Source organism: Salvia hispanica, chromosome 4 (genome assembly GCF_029641045.1).
Source record: "Salvia hispanica isolate PSC_SH4W2 chromosome 4, Shi_PSC_v1, whole genome shotgun sequence".
NCBI classification, from domain to species: Eukaryota; Viridiplantae; Streptophyta; class Magnoliopsida; order Lamiales; family Lamiaceae; genus Salvia; species Salvia hispanica.
Genome location: NC_142695.1, coordinates 10617913 through 10635985, shown reverse-complemented (window position 1 = coordinate 10635985; position 18073 = coordinate 10617913). Strand labels below are relative to the sequence as shown.

Below are 18073 nucleotides of genomic sequence, written 5' to 3'. Positions count from 1 at the left end.
TGATGCCTTTATAGAAGTGATAATTATTGTTATTGTCATTAAATTTATAAATAAATAAAATAAAGTTTGATAGTTTTAAATTTCATAGAAAATTAAGTAAATATTAGTTGTACGCAGGTTATAATTATTACTCCCTCCGTCCCAGAGAAGTTGGTACACTTTCCTTTTTAGTTTGTTCCATAAAAGATGTCACATTTCTCTTTTTGGAAAAAGTTCTCTCTCACATGAATATAAAAATTATATTTTCTCTCTCCATTTAACACACAAAACAAAACCTCCTAAAATCTCGTGCCATTTTCAAAGTATGCCAACTTCTCTGGGACGGAGGGAGTATATTATAAACATGTCCAGTACCTTCAATTTGTCAACATTTTAGCCTAAAATTCAGTACAGTCATGCAATAATTAAAATAAAATACATATAGTATTATTTATCAAAATAAATGTCTAAACTTCCAACTTCCAAGCAAGTAATTAGTGCATTGAATTTGTATTTCTTTTCAGAATTTCAGCATTATTTGATGGACCATAGAATACACAAAGTCAAATTTACAAATAATGAAACAAGTGAAATTTCCACAAAATTGCTGTAGCAGCAAAACGTACCATCATTGATATGAAGCTTCGGATCTCACTTTAAAATATCCATTATTAAATATTTTATTTCATTTTTATTATAAAATGTCTATTATTAAAGGTTTCATTAATTTTTTCTACTAATATTTTTTTGGGTAATTACTAAGGGTATCCACCGACGGATCCAGTGACTATTCCCCGCGCTGATTTGTAAGCACCTCAATGGGTGGGACAACTGGCTCAAGGATTTAAAGCTGCTCCATACTCAAAGGCATGAATTACTGTATTTCAATTGTGGATTACTGTATTATATAAAAAAGAGCTAACAGTACACTAACTTTTCCCACTCATATTAATTTTAGAAAATTCCTATTAAATAAATGATTCAAAATTAGACAATTATTTATGGGCATAGTAAGTACGTAATGGGAGAGAATAACATTAAAACCATTTAACTTTATTCCCATACAAATATTTAAATTTAAAACTGAATTAGTTAATATGGTTTTATAAAAATATGACCTGAAGCTAAAATATTTTTTACAATTATTCTAAATTTTTGAAAATCGAAACTGCTATACTCCGTACAATTTAATTTTGATTTTAACATGAAATCATCATAAGGTCATTAGTAACACAACCTCATTATTTTTCAGCTGCTATATCAAATTTTAAATCAACCCACAAACATATTCATTGCAACTTTAACTACCCCAATTTTTAATTCCATTTGTTTCTTAATTATTCTCAAAATTCATATTTTTCCTTTATTGTCCATCTCCTTGTTCCAACTCCCAGGTTTATTTGGATCCTAATCATTTGCCGACAGTTACTATTTAGCCCAACCTCATAGTATTTATGTTGAAATTAAAATTATTGAAATTGGAGGTATTTGCTCCATTTGAGGTATTGAATTAGAAAGAAGAAGTTGAGTGTAAATTAGATATGAGCATTCGATTTTCGGTTAGATAATTTTACAAAATAATTAATTATAAAATTAAACTTCTTTTTAAAAATTGAAACTGAACCAAACCTACATCTGAATAAAATCGAACCTGACACAAAATCTGAATCAAATTGAAAAATCAAAATTATGCATTATCAAGAAAATGAAAAAAAAAAAAAATTCCCAAAATCAACTACTCCTACTTACTATATTAAATAAGTACTGTACATATATTTCAACAGTGAAAAATGATACCCCAACGCTGCCGCTTTCGCTACTTTATTTTGACTGTAAGGTTAAAGTTAAAACAGTAGCAACATAGGTTTCTTTACACCTATCAATCATAAGCTATGATAAAACAAAATAAAAATAAAATAATAATAATAATTATTACTACTGTACCTTACATTCTAGGTCTAGACACTCGAGAAATGTAATTAAATTAGCAATTAATTCAAAAATATATTAGACCAATTGATCTCTCTCTCTCTCTCATGCATAAAATGTCAAACCAATACAATGCACCTGGAAAATAAACCTCGTCTCAAAACGGTGGGCTTCATGTACAACAAAAAAAAAAAATGAATTAAAACAGTATTGTTAATTAGAAGCAATTGAATCTGGAATCAATATCTTCCCCTACCGATCTAACAAAACATTTCTCCTAATTAATCCGCATAATTATTAACAATATTTCTTGAAATCTGAAAACATGATTAATTAAAAGTAGTTATGAATTAAGTGTACTCGATCGGCTATACGTACGTAGGGATGATCAGAAAGCGACATTGGGCAGCTGCGGCGGCGCGAAGGCGAGAAACACGAGCACCGCCATGATTGCGACGGGGATGAGGAGAAGCGTCAGAGGCGGCGGCGGAAGGGGCGGCAGGAGCAGCGGCAGTAGCAGTAAGGAAACCGTGAGGAGCAGCATCAGCGCCACCATCCTCAGGCTGAAATATCTGTACATCAACGTCGACGGCGGTTTCCTCCTTGCGCTTCGATTCAGCTCGAATGAGAGCCGTTCTTCAATTCTGCTACTATAAACCATCTTCTTCAAACCGGGACTACTACATATTGCTGCATATTTATACGTATAATTTTAATATACACGCACAGATGAATGTGATTGAAGGTGGTACACGCGACTTGGGGAATTGCAATCGTCGGAATTAGCTCAGAATTTAAAGGAGACCGTAAGGGGTATTTTCGACTTTTCATTATGAATTCTACCCTAGAAAGGAGTATTAATAAATCACAATTCCAAAATTTATAAAGAATATGAAGTTAATAAGTTCTAACGTGGATATCTATTCAGAAAGGGGGTTTGAATAGATCTTTTAAGGATCCATGGGCAAACAAATTAACCATATGATATGGTCTGAGGGTGATACTCCATATTTTAAGCATTATGAAAGATATGAATATTATGTTTCATTACATATACTAACATCTTACTAGAATTGATGGTTTAATCCATTAATTTATGGAATGATAATAACTCATATGGCTTTTGAAAATTAATAAATCACATGATTCAGGTATATGTAAATTGTACGTAGTAGTTATTTTTTTAATTTCATCATGAAAATATAAATTTTGACTTATTGATATCCTTACTGTGATGAAGCCTATGAAATCGATCATATAGTTACAATTTTCGATAATTCTAAAAGATTTTTAAATATTCAATTCTTTTAAAGATATATATACATCAAATCCCTGAATTACATAATCCGATCCTATTAATTAGAAAACAACAATTAAGTATATAGAGTAGAAATTAAAAATAAAAAAAAACATTCAGAACGACTCAGTGAGAAGTCCCCTCATTGCTAATGCTCGGAAAGAAATGAGATAGTAACAATAAAATGTTGAAGTAGAAGAAACAAGAGCACTTTGAAATGACCAAAACACCCTTACAGTGGGGTAAAAAACAGAAAAAAAGAGTAAATTGGAGTCAAGAATTAGTGAGGGTGGAGGTTTGAGAGCATAATGTCAAAATGACACGTCAAGCAGACCAGACAAAACGTAACGTCAAAGTTTGGGTTGGATTCATAGTATCTAAGGAGTGTTTTTTTTATGTGTGACAGAAACACTTGCTAGATTTTATTCAGCAGTGGTGTGGAGCACCCACTTGATCATTATTTATCAAAATAAATGATTTGATACCTCTTTCTGTGGCTAAATTCCCTGCCAACTTGAAATAAGCAAAACATGAAAATGATCTGGCTTTAAAAGGAAATCATAGATAAAAGGAAGTGGCTACTTTTGAGGATGCATGAAACTACCCTCAATATTTAATTTGTCAGCCCCACAACTTGCATTTCTAATCCCATCAATCTTTATATTGTTTCAAAGCTAAATTGAATGTTTACTTTAAATTTCAATCTTGATATATTAACCTTAAATTCGAACCACTGAAATTAAATATCCTTTGGGTATTTGTAAGTGAAGTCTAACTATGACATTATTACTTTATTAGTATTACTATTTCACTTTAATTAGATTTTTGAGTTAAAGTGAAACAATTACATAGTACTGTACAGTATAAGCTGATGATTAGATCGATATTACTCTTTGATCAAAAATAGTAAAACACAAATATCAATTTCATTTTTATGGAGAAGAAGGGCAAGTTCGTCTTGTATAATTAATGCTAGATTTTTTGATAACAGACAACTAATGTGTGTGTTTTTTCAAAATTCATCCAATAAAGACACAACATACTAAATATTCTCAACCTCCATCAATTTTTTCAATCAATACTTTGACTGTGTTTCTAATTCTTGGACATGTCAACGTCTTCTGTTCTGACGTAAATGGATGGAGTGGGCGTGAATAAAAAGGTAAATAGTAAGTCCCCTATTTTAATAATTGGAGCATGTATTAGTAGTATTTCATATACTTCTATATATAGACTATAGTACAATATTTTTCAACCAAAAAAATCATATATCATCTACAATTACAAAATAGGAGGGGGAATGAATGGTGTCGCCGTGTTGGGCTATTTGGGGAAATGGATACACGGAAGTGCAATGCCTGTCTGGGAAATTCATTAATCTTATTTATATTTGTAGTTCATTAATTTAATTTAAAATGAACTACAACTTTTTTTAACAATAGGGTGCATAATAAAGTTTGTATATTCCCTATCTCAAATATTTAGGTTCCATTTGATTATTTTATCGAATAAATGAAGTACAAATTTAATACTCTATTTGTCTCAAGTTACTTGAGTCACTTTGTTTTTGCATTCGTTTTGGAAAAATATAGTATAGTTAAGGTGGAAAGAGAGTAAAATAAGAGAGAGAATATGAATGAGAAGACTTTTCTCTACATTATCCTCTCTTTTACTTTACTCTATCTCCACTTTAACTATTTATTTTCAAAACGGAGTGCAAAAAAGAAACGACTCAAGTAATGTGACGGAGTGAGTACTAATTTGTAATTAAGAAATCCAAATAACACAAAAAAGCATAATAACAAAATAAAATACGGAGTAGATAAGATATGAAATTCCAATTTCAGGTGAGAAATTATTTTTATAAAAACAACTTTTTACACAGGAATATTTTGACTAGTTTAAAATTGCATCTTATTTTATTTTGATGTACACTTTAACTCAACATTAATAAACAACGGTTCCAACTATTTGAAACGAGTCGATTTGAAACCATAACCATGTCAATTTTTTAAATGAAATGAGGAAGTGAGTAAATACTAGTAGTAGAGTTACTTTTAAAAGATAATTCATAATTAATTCAGTTCATTGAATCAGCAACTAGAGTATGTACAGTAGTTTCATTATATTAGTATGTGAAATAAATCAGAAACAGTAATGGCAATTGTTGATGATTGTTCTTGCATAATTTTATTTCTTCTTCCACTCATTCTAAACCAGTACAAAAAATTTAAAGGGAATAGTGATTACATGCATAACAGTGTTGGTGGATGGAAGGTACCACTTCTCTCAAGTCATTTTCTCCTACCTTCATCCATCCATTGCACCAACCAGTCGCAACTTTTTCATTTCCTTCACATTCACAATTAATCACAATTATTTTTATACATACATGGAGTAGTTCTTTTTAAAAAAAATAAAATAAAATAAATATACATACTACACACATATGTGAGTGTGTGTAGTCATGGAGACAATAACTACTCCCTTTATGATATATAGTCTCATTTATGAACGGCATGATTTTAATGATAAATTATTAAAGTAAGAAATAAAAGAAAAAGTAAGAGAGAAAAGAAGAAAAATTGCTAATTAAATTATGAGAGAGAGTTTATGTTTCTGAAATGAAACTATATTTCATCGAAATAAAAAAATGACAATGAAATTATTTTTCATGGATTGATAGGAGGGGGGGGGGGGGGGGGGGTATATCAAGATTTTTCTTTAATCGATCAACGTCCGAAAATTAACTTTTAAAACCTAGACCTCGCACAAAAAGTTTATAAATGCAAAGTTTATAAACCTAGACCTCCATGCATTAACCTTATATGTTCAGAAAAATTTGTACTAGTAGTATAAGTTTTAAGGCTGGATGAGTAATACAAGTAATTTAAGTTAAAATTAAAGTGAGTTGATAATAAGTAAAGTTATGCCTTTAGATGTGCAGAATAATTACTCCTCTTTTAGTACTGGTTGTACGTATTAAGTAGTGTGCGGAAAATTAAATGTGAGGCATACATGCATGAGAGATTAATGTCACATTCATGCATCTTTATTTTTTTTAGCAAAGTAGATGGATTCGTACATCACTTAAGTCAGCCAATTAGGCGATGTATATCAGTCACAATTATTAATGCGCCGTTTGATAATGTTACTATCAAATTAACTCTCACGATGTATATATCGATTTGTATGGTTTATAGTGTTGTGTACATTTTAAGGGCATTCACAATAATGTATACAAAAATTAATTACAACTCATTTTTCTTCCGTCACGTAATCATTTTTAATTTCATCTACAACACCTACAATAAGGCAGCCAACTATATTTTCAGCCCCATTTCAGCCACCATTTATTTCCCCATTTTTATATTTTTCTTTAATCTTTGATATAAAAATTAAAGGACATAAATTAAAATACCAATACAATTTTAAAAAACACTGAATACAATATAAAAACTATTACTTGGTTAAGATTTAACCCTATCATAATAATTTCAAATATAACTTTTTTCATGATGACAAAAATTGAGGTATGCATAGATAGATTAATGTATTAGAATTAAATAATAACGAAATACTTAACAAATTAAGAAATTTATTTCTGGCACATTCACGGCTGAAAACAATAAAATATGGCCGCATTTTTAGCCGCGAAACGCTGTTGCGGCCGACACTTTTTTTGAGCTGCAATAAGGCCTCAAAATGTGGCGGATGTGGAATTTTGGGCTTATTGTGAATGCCATTTATAAGGGACCCATTGATAGGTTAGATAAACTAACTTATCTTAATAGCTCGCGCGAAGTCCGGAGCAAAGCCCATATTTTGAATAAATACTACTGCCTCCGTCTAACAGTAGGAAGTAGGAGTAACATTTGACGTCCGTCTAACAGTAGGAAGTAGGAGTAACATTTGACGTAGACACGGATTTTAAAAAATTAAAGAATAGATTGGAAAGATTAGTGGAATATTAGGTCTATTTTTGTATATTGATTTTATAATAGAATACAGTGATTGAAGTGAGTTAATGAAATTTGTGACTTACAACAATTTATGATAAAATTGAAATGTACCTCTTATTGTGGGACATATCAAAATGACAAAATGTGACTCCTATTGTGGTACGGAGAAAATATATATCTCATCATTTTTGTTTTACAAGTACAATTTATAAAGCCTATGAATAGGGGGCACTACTTGCTCTTCTTTTACAAACATATACAAGTACAGTAGTAGTGTAGTACAGTACCATATAGGGCTATTACGATAGTACTATATCAATATGTTTCACAAAGGAATCAAAAGACAGGTGTGAATATTACGACTGTTGTCATTTTTTGGCTCAGTGCATGTTCGAACAAAATCAAACACACGAAGAGTTTCTTTTTATCTTCCAACATCTAAAAGTAACTCATCTTGATTTCCTTTCTATATTATTCCTTCAGCCGGTGGTGGAAATGTTTCTTTTTCGCACGCGATTTAAAAAATAATGTGTTAAATGAATTATGTAAGGAAAAAATAAAGTATGAAATGAAAAAGGTAAAGTAAGTGAAAAGAAATGTGTTGATTTCTACTAAAAGGAGAAATGAATCCCTTAATATGGAATGTTTAAAATAACAAAATGGTTCTTCTGCCACGAAATGAAGGGAGTACTAGTATATATCTGCAATTTTTATTTTCTTTAATCTCTATTCCTAAAAGAAAATGTTTTGATCAATTAATTTAATTTTAATAGTACGGTCAAGCTAGGTAGGCAGAAAATGAACTTGCAAGGACACATGCAATGGATTAGTTTATGTTAAAGTTTACTTGTACAAATTCTTTTTCATTGTACAATATGAGAAAAAATTTTCATGACTACATATACAGTACAATTTCTTTTTCAATATACATTGTACAATATGGTAAAAGCTGCAATTCAATGCATTGGGAACACAACTACGGAACTACCCACGGTGACAGATTGGGCTGGGTACCCAAGAATAAAAAAATAGATAAAATATATAGTAAATAGATAAAATAAAAGATTTTTTTTTAAGGAAAAACAAATTATAACTATATCTGGTTCTGTTAAATATAAATACAGGGGTTGTTATGCAAAATTACACAGAGGACCCAAATGGAGAGCTTAATTAATTGCTTTCTGTGGTTGAGCTGAAAAGATCTTTTGTTCAAATTCTTAATGGACAATATTTTTTCTTTATTTTTGTTAAGCATCGACAGTATATATCCGAACTCCATACCAATATAATTTGTTCACTTTGGGTAAATAACCCTCACGATTTTGCTCTTGGTTACTTTTCAAAATGTCTTATACTAATAGAGTTGGTGCAGTTCATATATATGCTTGCAACTCTAATTCATTTTCCTATGTATGACATTTCCTTTATCTCTTTCTAGTACTATTAGCTAATTTAGATTTGATAATTTCTTATAATTTGAGTGTCTGAAATAATATTTTTCATTTTCACTTTTTCATTCACTTTATGTCAAATCCTCTTTCACTCTCTTTCTCTTAAACCTTTAGAAACTATAAAATTAAAATAAAAAAATACTAGTAAGACATTATTAAATACATTAATTATAAAAATAATATTATAAATTTAATTATCAAAATGACTTGTAGATAAATTTAAAATTTCGATTATGGTTCGAATATTTTTTTTTAAATATAAGTTATAAATTTAATTATCAAAATGACATTTACAATCTACTTGTACATTTTTCGATGAGTTAATTAAGCATCAAACATTGCACGTCTTCTTATATTTCTACACGTCGGTTTTTAAATCATTTTTTATTAGATTTTTTATTAGATTTTTATTATTTTTATACAATTTATTTATAATTAAGGTTCAGTATATGTTTTTATTTTCAACTATCTTGTTTAATTAAAAGTTATTTAAATAACTAAATATTTATTTTTTAATAATAAAAATATTAAATCATAATCAAAATTAAATCTAATAATCCCCCCGTCCCTGAAAATTTGTCACTTATTTCCTTTTTAGTCCGTCCCTATAAAATTTTCACCTTTCACTTTTACCATTTTTGGTAGTGGACATCATATTCCACTAACTCATTCTTACTCACATTTTATTATAAAACTGATACATATCAAAATAGGACTCACATGCCACTAATTTATTCAACCCACTTTCTATTACATTTCTTAAAACCCGTGTCGGTCAAATGGTGTCAAATTATTAGGGACGGAGGGAGTAACAAAATATTTTGATAATTAAAATTTTAATTATAATTAATATATTTAATAATATCATACTACTAATTTTTATTTTTATTTTTTATTTATTAAAAGTTTTGGAGAAAGAAAGCAAAAGAGGATTTCACATACATATATTGAAAAAGTTGAAAAAGTGAAGTGAAAAATATCATTTCGAGCACTTAAATTAAAAGAAAATATTAAACCCAATACTAGAGAGAGTTGAAGAAAATATCAAACTCGGTACCCAAGTATCCCGTTTTATTAATGGACAAAACTGCCCTCCAGCTGTGATACTCCCTCCGTCTCCAAAGAGTATGAACTTTGGGTTCGACACAGATTTTAATAAATAAGGGGAAAAGTGTGTGAGACAGAGAGAGAGAAAGGGTAGTGGTAATATTGTCAGTGGAGAGTAGAGTCCACATTATTATAATGGTATAAGTGTTAATGGTAATGGTATAAGTTGTAAATAAAATTATGTTTAGGGGTAGTATGTTGTTTGAATTTTTTAAAATTAGAAAGTTCATATTCTTTAGGGACAGACGAAAAAGGAAATAGTTCATACTCTTTGGAGAAGGATGTATTATTACTTTTGAGAGTATTTTTGCCCAAAAATCATCATGAATAGTGAAAAAGTACCTTCGGAGTGATTGTAGCAAAATTAAGGGACTGCTGGTGAAATAAACTCATAGTTCGGAACTGTTTTTGTAGTTCACTCTAAAGTAGTAGTATTAGCTAAACTGAAGAGAGAGAATAATATACGAGAAAATTTGACCAATTGTAAAAATGATACTACCTTCGTCTCGTAAAATTAAAAACTATTTTCATTTTGATTTATTCCTTTAAAATAGAAACTTTCTATTTTAGAAAGTGGATACAATTCACTACTTTTTCTCTTTCTCTCTTGCTATATTCATTTATCTCGTTCCTATTTTTTACTTTAGCAACTGTGTAATTAAAACTCGTGCCCCGCGTTTCCAAGATTTTATTTTTCAAGAATGGTGGTAGTATAATTATAATTATGCTATTACCAATGGCATCTTACTATACACAATGGTTAAATTCATCCCATAACCTTAAATACAATTTACCCATATTAAATGTTAAACCTCTATGTATAGCCATGTATTCATCATCAAATAAATATCATCCTTTTTCATCACATATGGAGTATATTTATATATTTTCGACAATAGTTTTTTTTAAAAGATTTCTAGAAATATTATCCAACATGAAATTCTCACATTTGATTGTCTTTGTTGTGTTAATTCTTGTGATTAACAACAATGAGTGATTGGTAATAATGCTGATAATTGCTACGAAGAATGCATAGCCAAAAATTTCCCTAGCTAAGGTTGTGAAAGAGGGTGCCGAACCTTGTGCGCTAAATATGCCCCACCAGGTATGATCATACATAGATCCAAATTTTATATAAAAAAAATTACTATCTCTATCCCTGAAAATTTTTCACTTATTTCCATTTTCGTCCGTCTCTAAAAATTTGTCACCATTCAATTTTACTATTTTTTGTAGTGGGCCTCATTATCACTCACATTTTATTATAAAACGAATATATATATATATATATATATATATATATATATAGATATATATATAGGAGTATATTAAAATGACAACACCTTTTAATATGACACCATACCACCAATATCAGCTCTAGGATTTAGAAATCAAATGGTTCATAGTCTGCCACATGGCAGGCGAAATTATATTTAAAAAAATTAAAAAGGGCATTTACGAAATTAACAATTCTAGCGCTATTTTCCATCCTTCATTCACGATCTTTTTCCTTATTTTGTTCCATCAAATCTCATATGACAGATCTTTTTCCTTATTTTGTTCCATCAAATCTCATATGATATTCATCGTGATGATGAAGATAAATATTGAATTTGTTGGAAATATATAGGATATATGTTGGAGGAATAATTTAGTTTGGAGGAAATATTTGAGAGGAGGATGGGTGGAATATGTAGGAAATAGTTTAGGAGATGTTTTGATGTGGGGAAGGAAAGAACACTCAATTTCTCAAACTTTCTCAACTTCACAACTTCTAAACTTATACAAAATGTTACAACTCTCCCCTATTTATAGGGATTCACTTCATATTCTAGAATTCTCTATAATATTTTATATCTAGATTTTTTCTCCATAAAAATCTAGATATTTTCCTAACATTCTAGGAAATTCTACTAAAATATCTAAATATTTTAATACATCCTAATTCTAGAGAATTCTACAAAATATCTATAATCTAGAGAATTCTCTTAAAATATCTAGATATTTTAATACCTACTAATATCTAGATAATTCTACTACAAAATCAAGTTTAATTATTTATTCCAACAGAATTCACTCATCCCATTCAATCTCTCTCTAATTAGTCGTTCAATTATTCAATCTCACATTCATTCTTAGTTCCAACGAATATGGTTCCAGATTTCCTCCAAATCGGTGATAATTTGGGCACGATTTTGCATTTTGTTTCCACCAAATCAATTCGCCTATAATTTGTTCTGCAATTTTTATTCCAATTCAATCAAATTTCTTAAGTTTCTGCAAATTTGAGGGAAACCGGACAATTCTGCATTGCGATTCAAATTTCAAACGATATGACATGCGTTTCGATTCTCAGTTTTGATTTGGATATTTTTCCAGAAGGTGAGCAATTACTTTTTGTAGACAACAAATAGTTTTGATTTTGGATAATTATTTCCTAGATTTATTACGAAATTACATGTTGCAAATCATCGGGGTTTAGTTTTTACTTTTATATGAATTTAGTGATTATTTTTTTATCTGAAATTAGTTTTGATTTTGAAACTTAGTTATGTTGACTCTGATGGCGTTTAGAAATTGAGTACTCATCGAATTTATGATGTATTCTGATATGTGATTCTTATGATTTTATGTCAATACTCTGTTTCTGAATCTGGTCTTCTATATGTATTAGATATTGCAGGTTTATGTATTAAATATTGCAGACACCTAATTGTTATTTGCATTCAATTGTATTTGAACTAATTCAAATTTTGTTTTATCGTGTGATCCAGCGTGCCTCGACGATATTCGACCCAAAGGTTCAACAAATGATTTTTGCAAGCCGTTTGGTGCCCATGAGAGAGAATGCTATAAAGTTGAACAACAAACCATTATATCAGTGTAAAATATATGGAGAATTGGGTCACTATGACTCTAGGAACTGTGGCCGACAAATTTACTTCACGAATTTCATATACAATTGTGTGCATAGTTTTGGAGTGTATTGTTAATTGAAATCCATGGATTTCGTGAATTTCATCATGCAAGTTGAGATATGTAATTGAACTCCATGAATTTTGATCTATAATTGATCTCCGTGAATTTAATCTGCTCAAATTTGCAGCAATTTACTTCGTATTCTCCCCTTTGATTTCTATGAATCTCTTCTTGCTCCATGTTATAGATGTTTCATTTTCTATGTGTTCAATGACTATTGTTGAAATTTGGTTCTATCTTTTTTTTGTTAGCACTAGTTCAGTTGTATATTCGATTTGTGTAGAAATTACATAGTATTTTACTTCCCAAATTCGCTCTGATTCATTTTTGATTCAGTTCTTATGGCCATACTTTGTTTTTACCAGATTGCTACATTATATGGTACATATTGCAGTCCACTATATGGTTAATTGCAGTTTATATATAATCTGCCTAATGGTTAATTGGACTTGTTCAGTTGTGTGTGTCGATTTGTGTCGAAATTACATGGTGTTTTGCTGCCCAAATTCGCTCTAGTTCATTTTTGATTCAGTTCTTATGGTCATACTCTGTTTTTACCAGATTGCTGCATTATACGGTGTTGGGGATAATCGCAGCGGAAAATGCAAATTAAATAAATCCACATAAGAATCTATTTAGGTGATTATGTGGGTCGATTCAATTTCATGCTTGAACATGTAGAAACACTTAATTGCGCAATTAATCACATAATTTAAATTAAATTATGTTATTGAATACTTACAACAATGATTCTCCAAAGAATTGAAGTGGCTTGCTACTTCTCCACGTGTAGATCTTGAAGCTTGATTATGAATGTAAGACCAAAGATCTTCTAACCTATGACCCTTAACTCTATAGATCTAAATTCCTTGTGGGGGGAATCTCTTAGAAATTATAAGAATCTTGAAGGAGAAGACAAGAAAGCCAAATGTGGAGGCTAGGGTTTGTGATAACATTTGTCTCATCTCCTTGCATTCTTATTTATAGAGTTTATGATGGGCTAGGTTAGGGATCTATGGGGCTTGGATTGGGCCTCCCCCATTGCACCTTCTTTACTAATTAAATTATAACCCATAATTTAATATAAGGCCAATGGAATATTTCTTGTGCCACTATAGAAGAAATATTCCAATCCGTGATTACAAGCAATCCGGGTTAACCTCTTTAATATATTATTTCCCTTGTCTAAGACTTTCTATATCCATTAATTAATTTGTAGTCTGCTATAGACTTTAAATTAATTAATATCTTTTTATTTCCAAGAGTTTGTCTAGTACGAGATGTATATTAAAATATACTTTTCCTTTTCTATTTATTCTTGGATTAAATCCAAACCGGCCGGGTTTCCGAATAATAGAACTTCTCTCGAACACCTCTTGGGGATATAGTCAAACCACGCGGGCACACGATTCAATGTAATAATAAAACTGACACCATTCTAGTTATTAATTACTACTACCCAAGATATCAGGAATATTGGGTTACGAAAAACCCGCACCTATTGATAAGTCAAAGCAGCGTATGATTAAATAACGTGTGTCCTATATTATTACAAAGATTAGGAAATATTAAATCTCCAAGACATCGTCTTACAGTAGATAGCAACAAAGACGTGTCTATACTTTAGATCCGTTCAATGCTATACCACACCAGTGTCACTAGTCATTCTCAAGGTAAAGACGACTTTCGGATGGACACTGCAACCTTTCACGATAGGTAGTCAAAGCCTATCTAGGTTGTGAAAAAGTTTTACTTCTACAAGGTACCGGTTGGGCCACCTACTGTGATGACCTGTTCCACGACCCAACCTTCAATGTAGAAGACTTAGACTGATTTTACTTTCCGGCGTTTTAATTATATAATTTAATATATAATTAAATACGGTCAATACCCATTAAAGTAAAATACACAGTGTGAAGAAAACATTTATTATTCTCATTAAATGAAGAGTGTTTACAATATACAAGCATTTTATCAAATTCAAAAACTCGAAAAATGCTTTTTAGTATATAGATTCCAACATATGGTACATATTGCAGTCTACCATATGGTTAATTGCAGTTTATATATGATTTGCCTAATGATCAGTCTTTTCATTTTATCCTGTTGCACTTTATATTTTGATGTACATGAGATCAAAATATTGATGTTTATTCTTTGACTACATTAAGCATCCAAAAGTTATAGAATTATAGAAGATCAAACAAGTACACAACAAAGGACATTCAAATTACATCTCCAACATTGTCTACATCATAATAAAACCACCATTTTTCAGTACGAGTAGCTACCAAATATACATCAACCAAACCAGAATTCATGTTCAAAACACCAAGAGTTCACATCAACTTTGTCGATGTGCTTGCAATCAGTCTCAGACCCTCCTATAGGTAGGCCACAAGCTACTGGATTGAAATATGCTACAAGCCAATACCCGAGTCTCGGAGGTATGTAGTTCAATTTGAAGTTGATTAGGGCACCGAAGCCATTTCCATAATATCCCTCTTCTGCTTCAAGTTTAAGTATTCCACGATATTCCCAAACGATTCCGGCTCAGGGTCTTCACCCCCTTATTTACTTTCACCAAAACTACAAAAAAAGAAGAGTATTTCCGTCATGATAACCAAATATTGAAATATTCAAATGGTGCATTGCAATATTCTAAATGGTGCACTGCAATATTGTAAATGATGCACTGCAATATATAACCAGCAAAACTGCAATATATAACTAGCAAAACTGCAATATTAGTATCACATATTTAACAAGCACAACTCAGTACTGTTTAGGCATGCAACTATACAAATTTGTAAAAGATGAAATATATGAAACTGGAATTGCAAGATGCACATCATAATACACATGGATTCAAAATAGGGTACAATGCACTACACAAAATCCACAAATCAGTCAGGAAACAAAAAGCATAAAGCAAGCAACATAATTCATATTCATCAATGTTTAGTAATAATCAAAGTTTAGTAATACTTAACATAGTACATAACTCAGAATTTTCAATAGTTTGAGAAAGCAAACAATTGAGTCATGGATCGAAATTGAGAAACCAGATATTCAAAGAATAACCACAAACATGCACTATATAATGCATTAGTATGCAATCACTTAATATAAGACATGCTATTTTTCAAAACAAACATGAACAACATAAAATAGAATAACAAACCTACCAAAATGAACATAACATAATCAAAATCTTCCTAATCAAAGTAATTAGCTAGCAGAAAAAACAGAAAAGAAAAAGAATCAAGCACAAAATCCACAAATCAGATAGCAAGTAAAAAGCATTCAGCAAGCAACATAATTCAGATTCATCAATGTTTAGTTATACTAAACAGATTGCATAACTCTAATTATCAATAGTTTGAAAGAACAAGCAATTGACTCATGAATAAGGATTGAGAAGCAAACATAGTTAGAAACTAATCAACTCAGAATTGAGAAACACAAACTCTCCAATTGTGCCGCTAAACAGAGTAACTCAGAAATTTACCTAGGTGTAGTCGGAGAAACAAGCAGCTAAACTCAGTTCACAATCGCCAACAAATATCCTTCGTTTCGCCAAGCAAATCCCTTCTAATCGTCGGTGAAATAGGATTTTCGAGGGTTTCCTTTCGATTCGCCGTCGCCGTCCCTTCATGATCGCGATTATTCACCGATCGTTGATGGGAATTAACTTTTGGTTTCAGATCGCCGATTCTCGAAGTAGTTGTGGCTGGAAATCGCCAATTATCGAAGTAGTTGTGGCTGGAAATCACCGATTCACGGCGTAGAGGCGGAGGCGGCAGATTTTGTGTGAGTTTTTCATTATTTTAGGGTTTCTATCGATTATTTGAGGGTTGAAGAAGAATTAATTGCGGCGTGGAGAAAGAGAGAAGGAGAGAGAGAGAGAATGTAGAGAATGACGTGATTGTGAGGAATATCCCCCAATCTGATTTGATTTTTAAATTAAGAAATGACTAAAATGCCCCCACCAGCAATTCATAATACATTAGACAGCAATCTGTAGTCTGTTTGCGAAACTTAATCTTGTGCGTTGGATTTCCAGATCCTATGACTGATATTGGTGGTATGATGTTATTCTATCTATGGTGGCACCATAGTGCACCCCTATATATATATATATATATAGGGATGTATTCAGGTCATTACACTAAATATTTGTAAAACAGAAAACTAATTAGAACCATAAGATCTTGTTCATCTAATGGCCGAAATATATGCCACATGTAACTGATTTAATTAATTAAAAAAATCAAAAAGGGCATACATGGTACTCGTATTTTGTAGCAGTTATTTCATTCCTTGATTTTCTCCATCATGGATGGAAAATATATTATATGGTTTCTTATACTTAATTAAATCGGCATTCTCTTTCATGTTTACAGTTATTCTTCTTAAAATTATATTTTTTATTATGCAAATATCTGTTTGGTTAACGTTTTTTGATTCATGTCAGTTTTTTGAGAAATTAGAATTTTGCAGTTTGTATTGTACGAATTTATGGTTTCTTCATTGTTTAAACAGTAGTATTTGTTATTTTTTATAATGTATAATTTGTTTTTGTTTAATGTACGTAGATATCATCAGTCATGGAAACACGATAAGTTCGCAGAGTCTAATGTACGAATTTCGTTGTATAATGTACCTTTACCTTATTTTAATGTACGAATATAGTCGTTTAATGTATCTGTCTCTTACTGAGTAATGTAGATTTTTATTTGTTCGCTAAAGGCCAAAACTTAAATCCATTCCCCAAGTGTTTAGCAGTCCATGGGGCTAGGGTATAGTACCATCTCAGTAACACAACTTTCACAAAGGGAGGGAGTTAGAACCATTCCCCTAGGGTTAGCTTATCCATTGGGCTAGGGTATAACACCTACAACTTCCTATAGGTAAGCCAAGTGGTCGAAACATAATTCTCATCCCCTAGGGTTAAGCTATCCATGGGGCTTGGACATAGTACCAACCCAGATATCAAAGCTCGTGTTTAACTTAGTGTTCTTTGAATTCATACTGATCGTAATGTACAAATATATTCGTTTAATGTATATGTCTCTTACATGATTTCATGTGTTGTCTACATTATAATATTAGCATATGATATTGTTATAATTCTACTACGTTATTAATTGCTAAAGATCTACATTATTGTGAAGTATAATTACATTACCAAAATATTGGGGCATCAACATATGTATGTTCAATAATAATGTATATGTTTTACATCAAGTAATTTAATATTGGAATCCTCTATGTCAACATTATTAGATCGTAAATGTACATTATTTGATATAAATGTTACACTATTAAGATGCAAATGTACATCACAACTCTTTTTACATCCCAAA

General features: G+C 30.7%; 1 long non-coding RNA gene across 1 annotated transcript; it reads left to right on the top strand.

Annotated features, from left to right (window-relative positions):
• Positions 1-11858: 11858 nt before the first annotated feature.
• LOC148927231 (uncharacterized) lies at positions 11859-12834 on the top strand. Its single transcript, XR_016137715.1, has 2 exons — positions 11859-12107; positions 12500-12834. It is a non-coding gene; the product is annotated as an uncharacterized LOC148927231 (long non-coding RNA).
• Positions 12835-18073: the final 5239 nt, after the last annotated feature.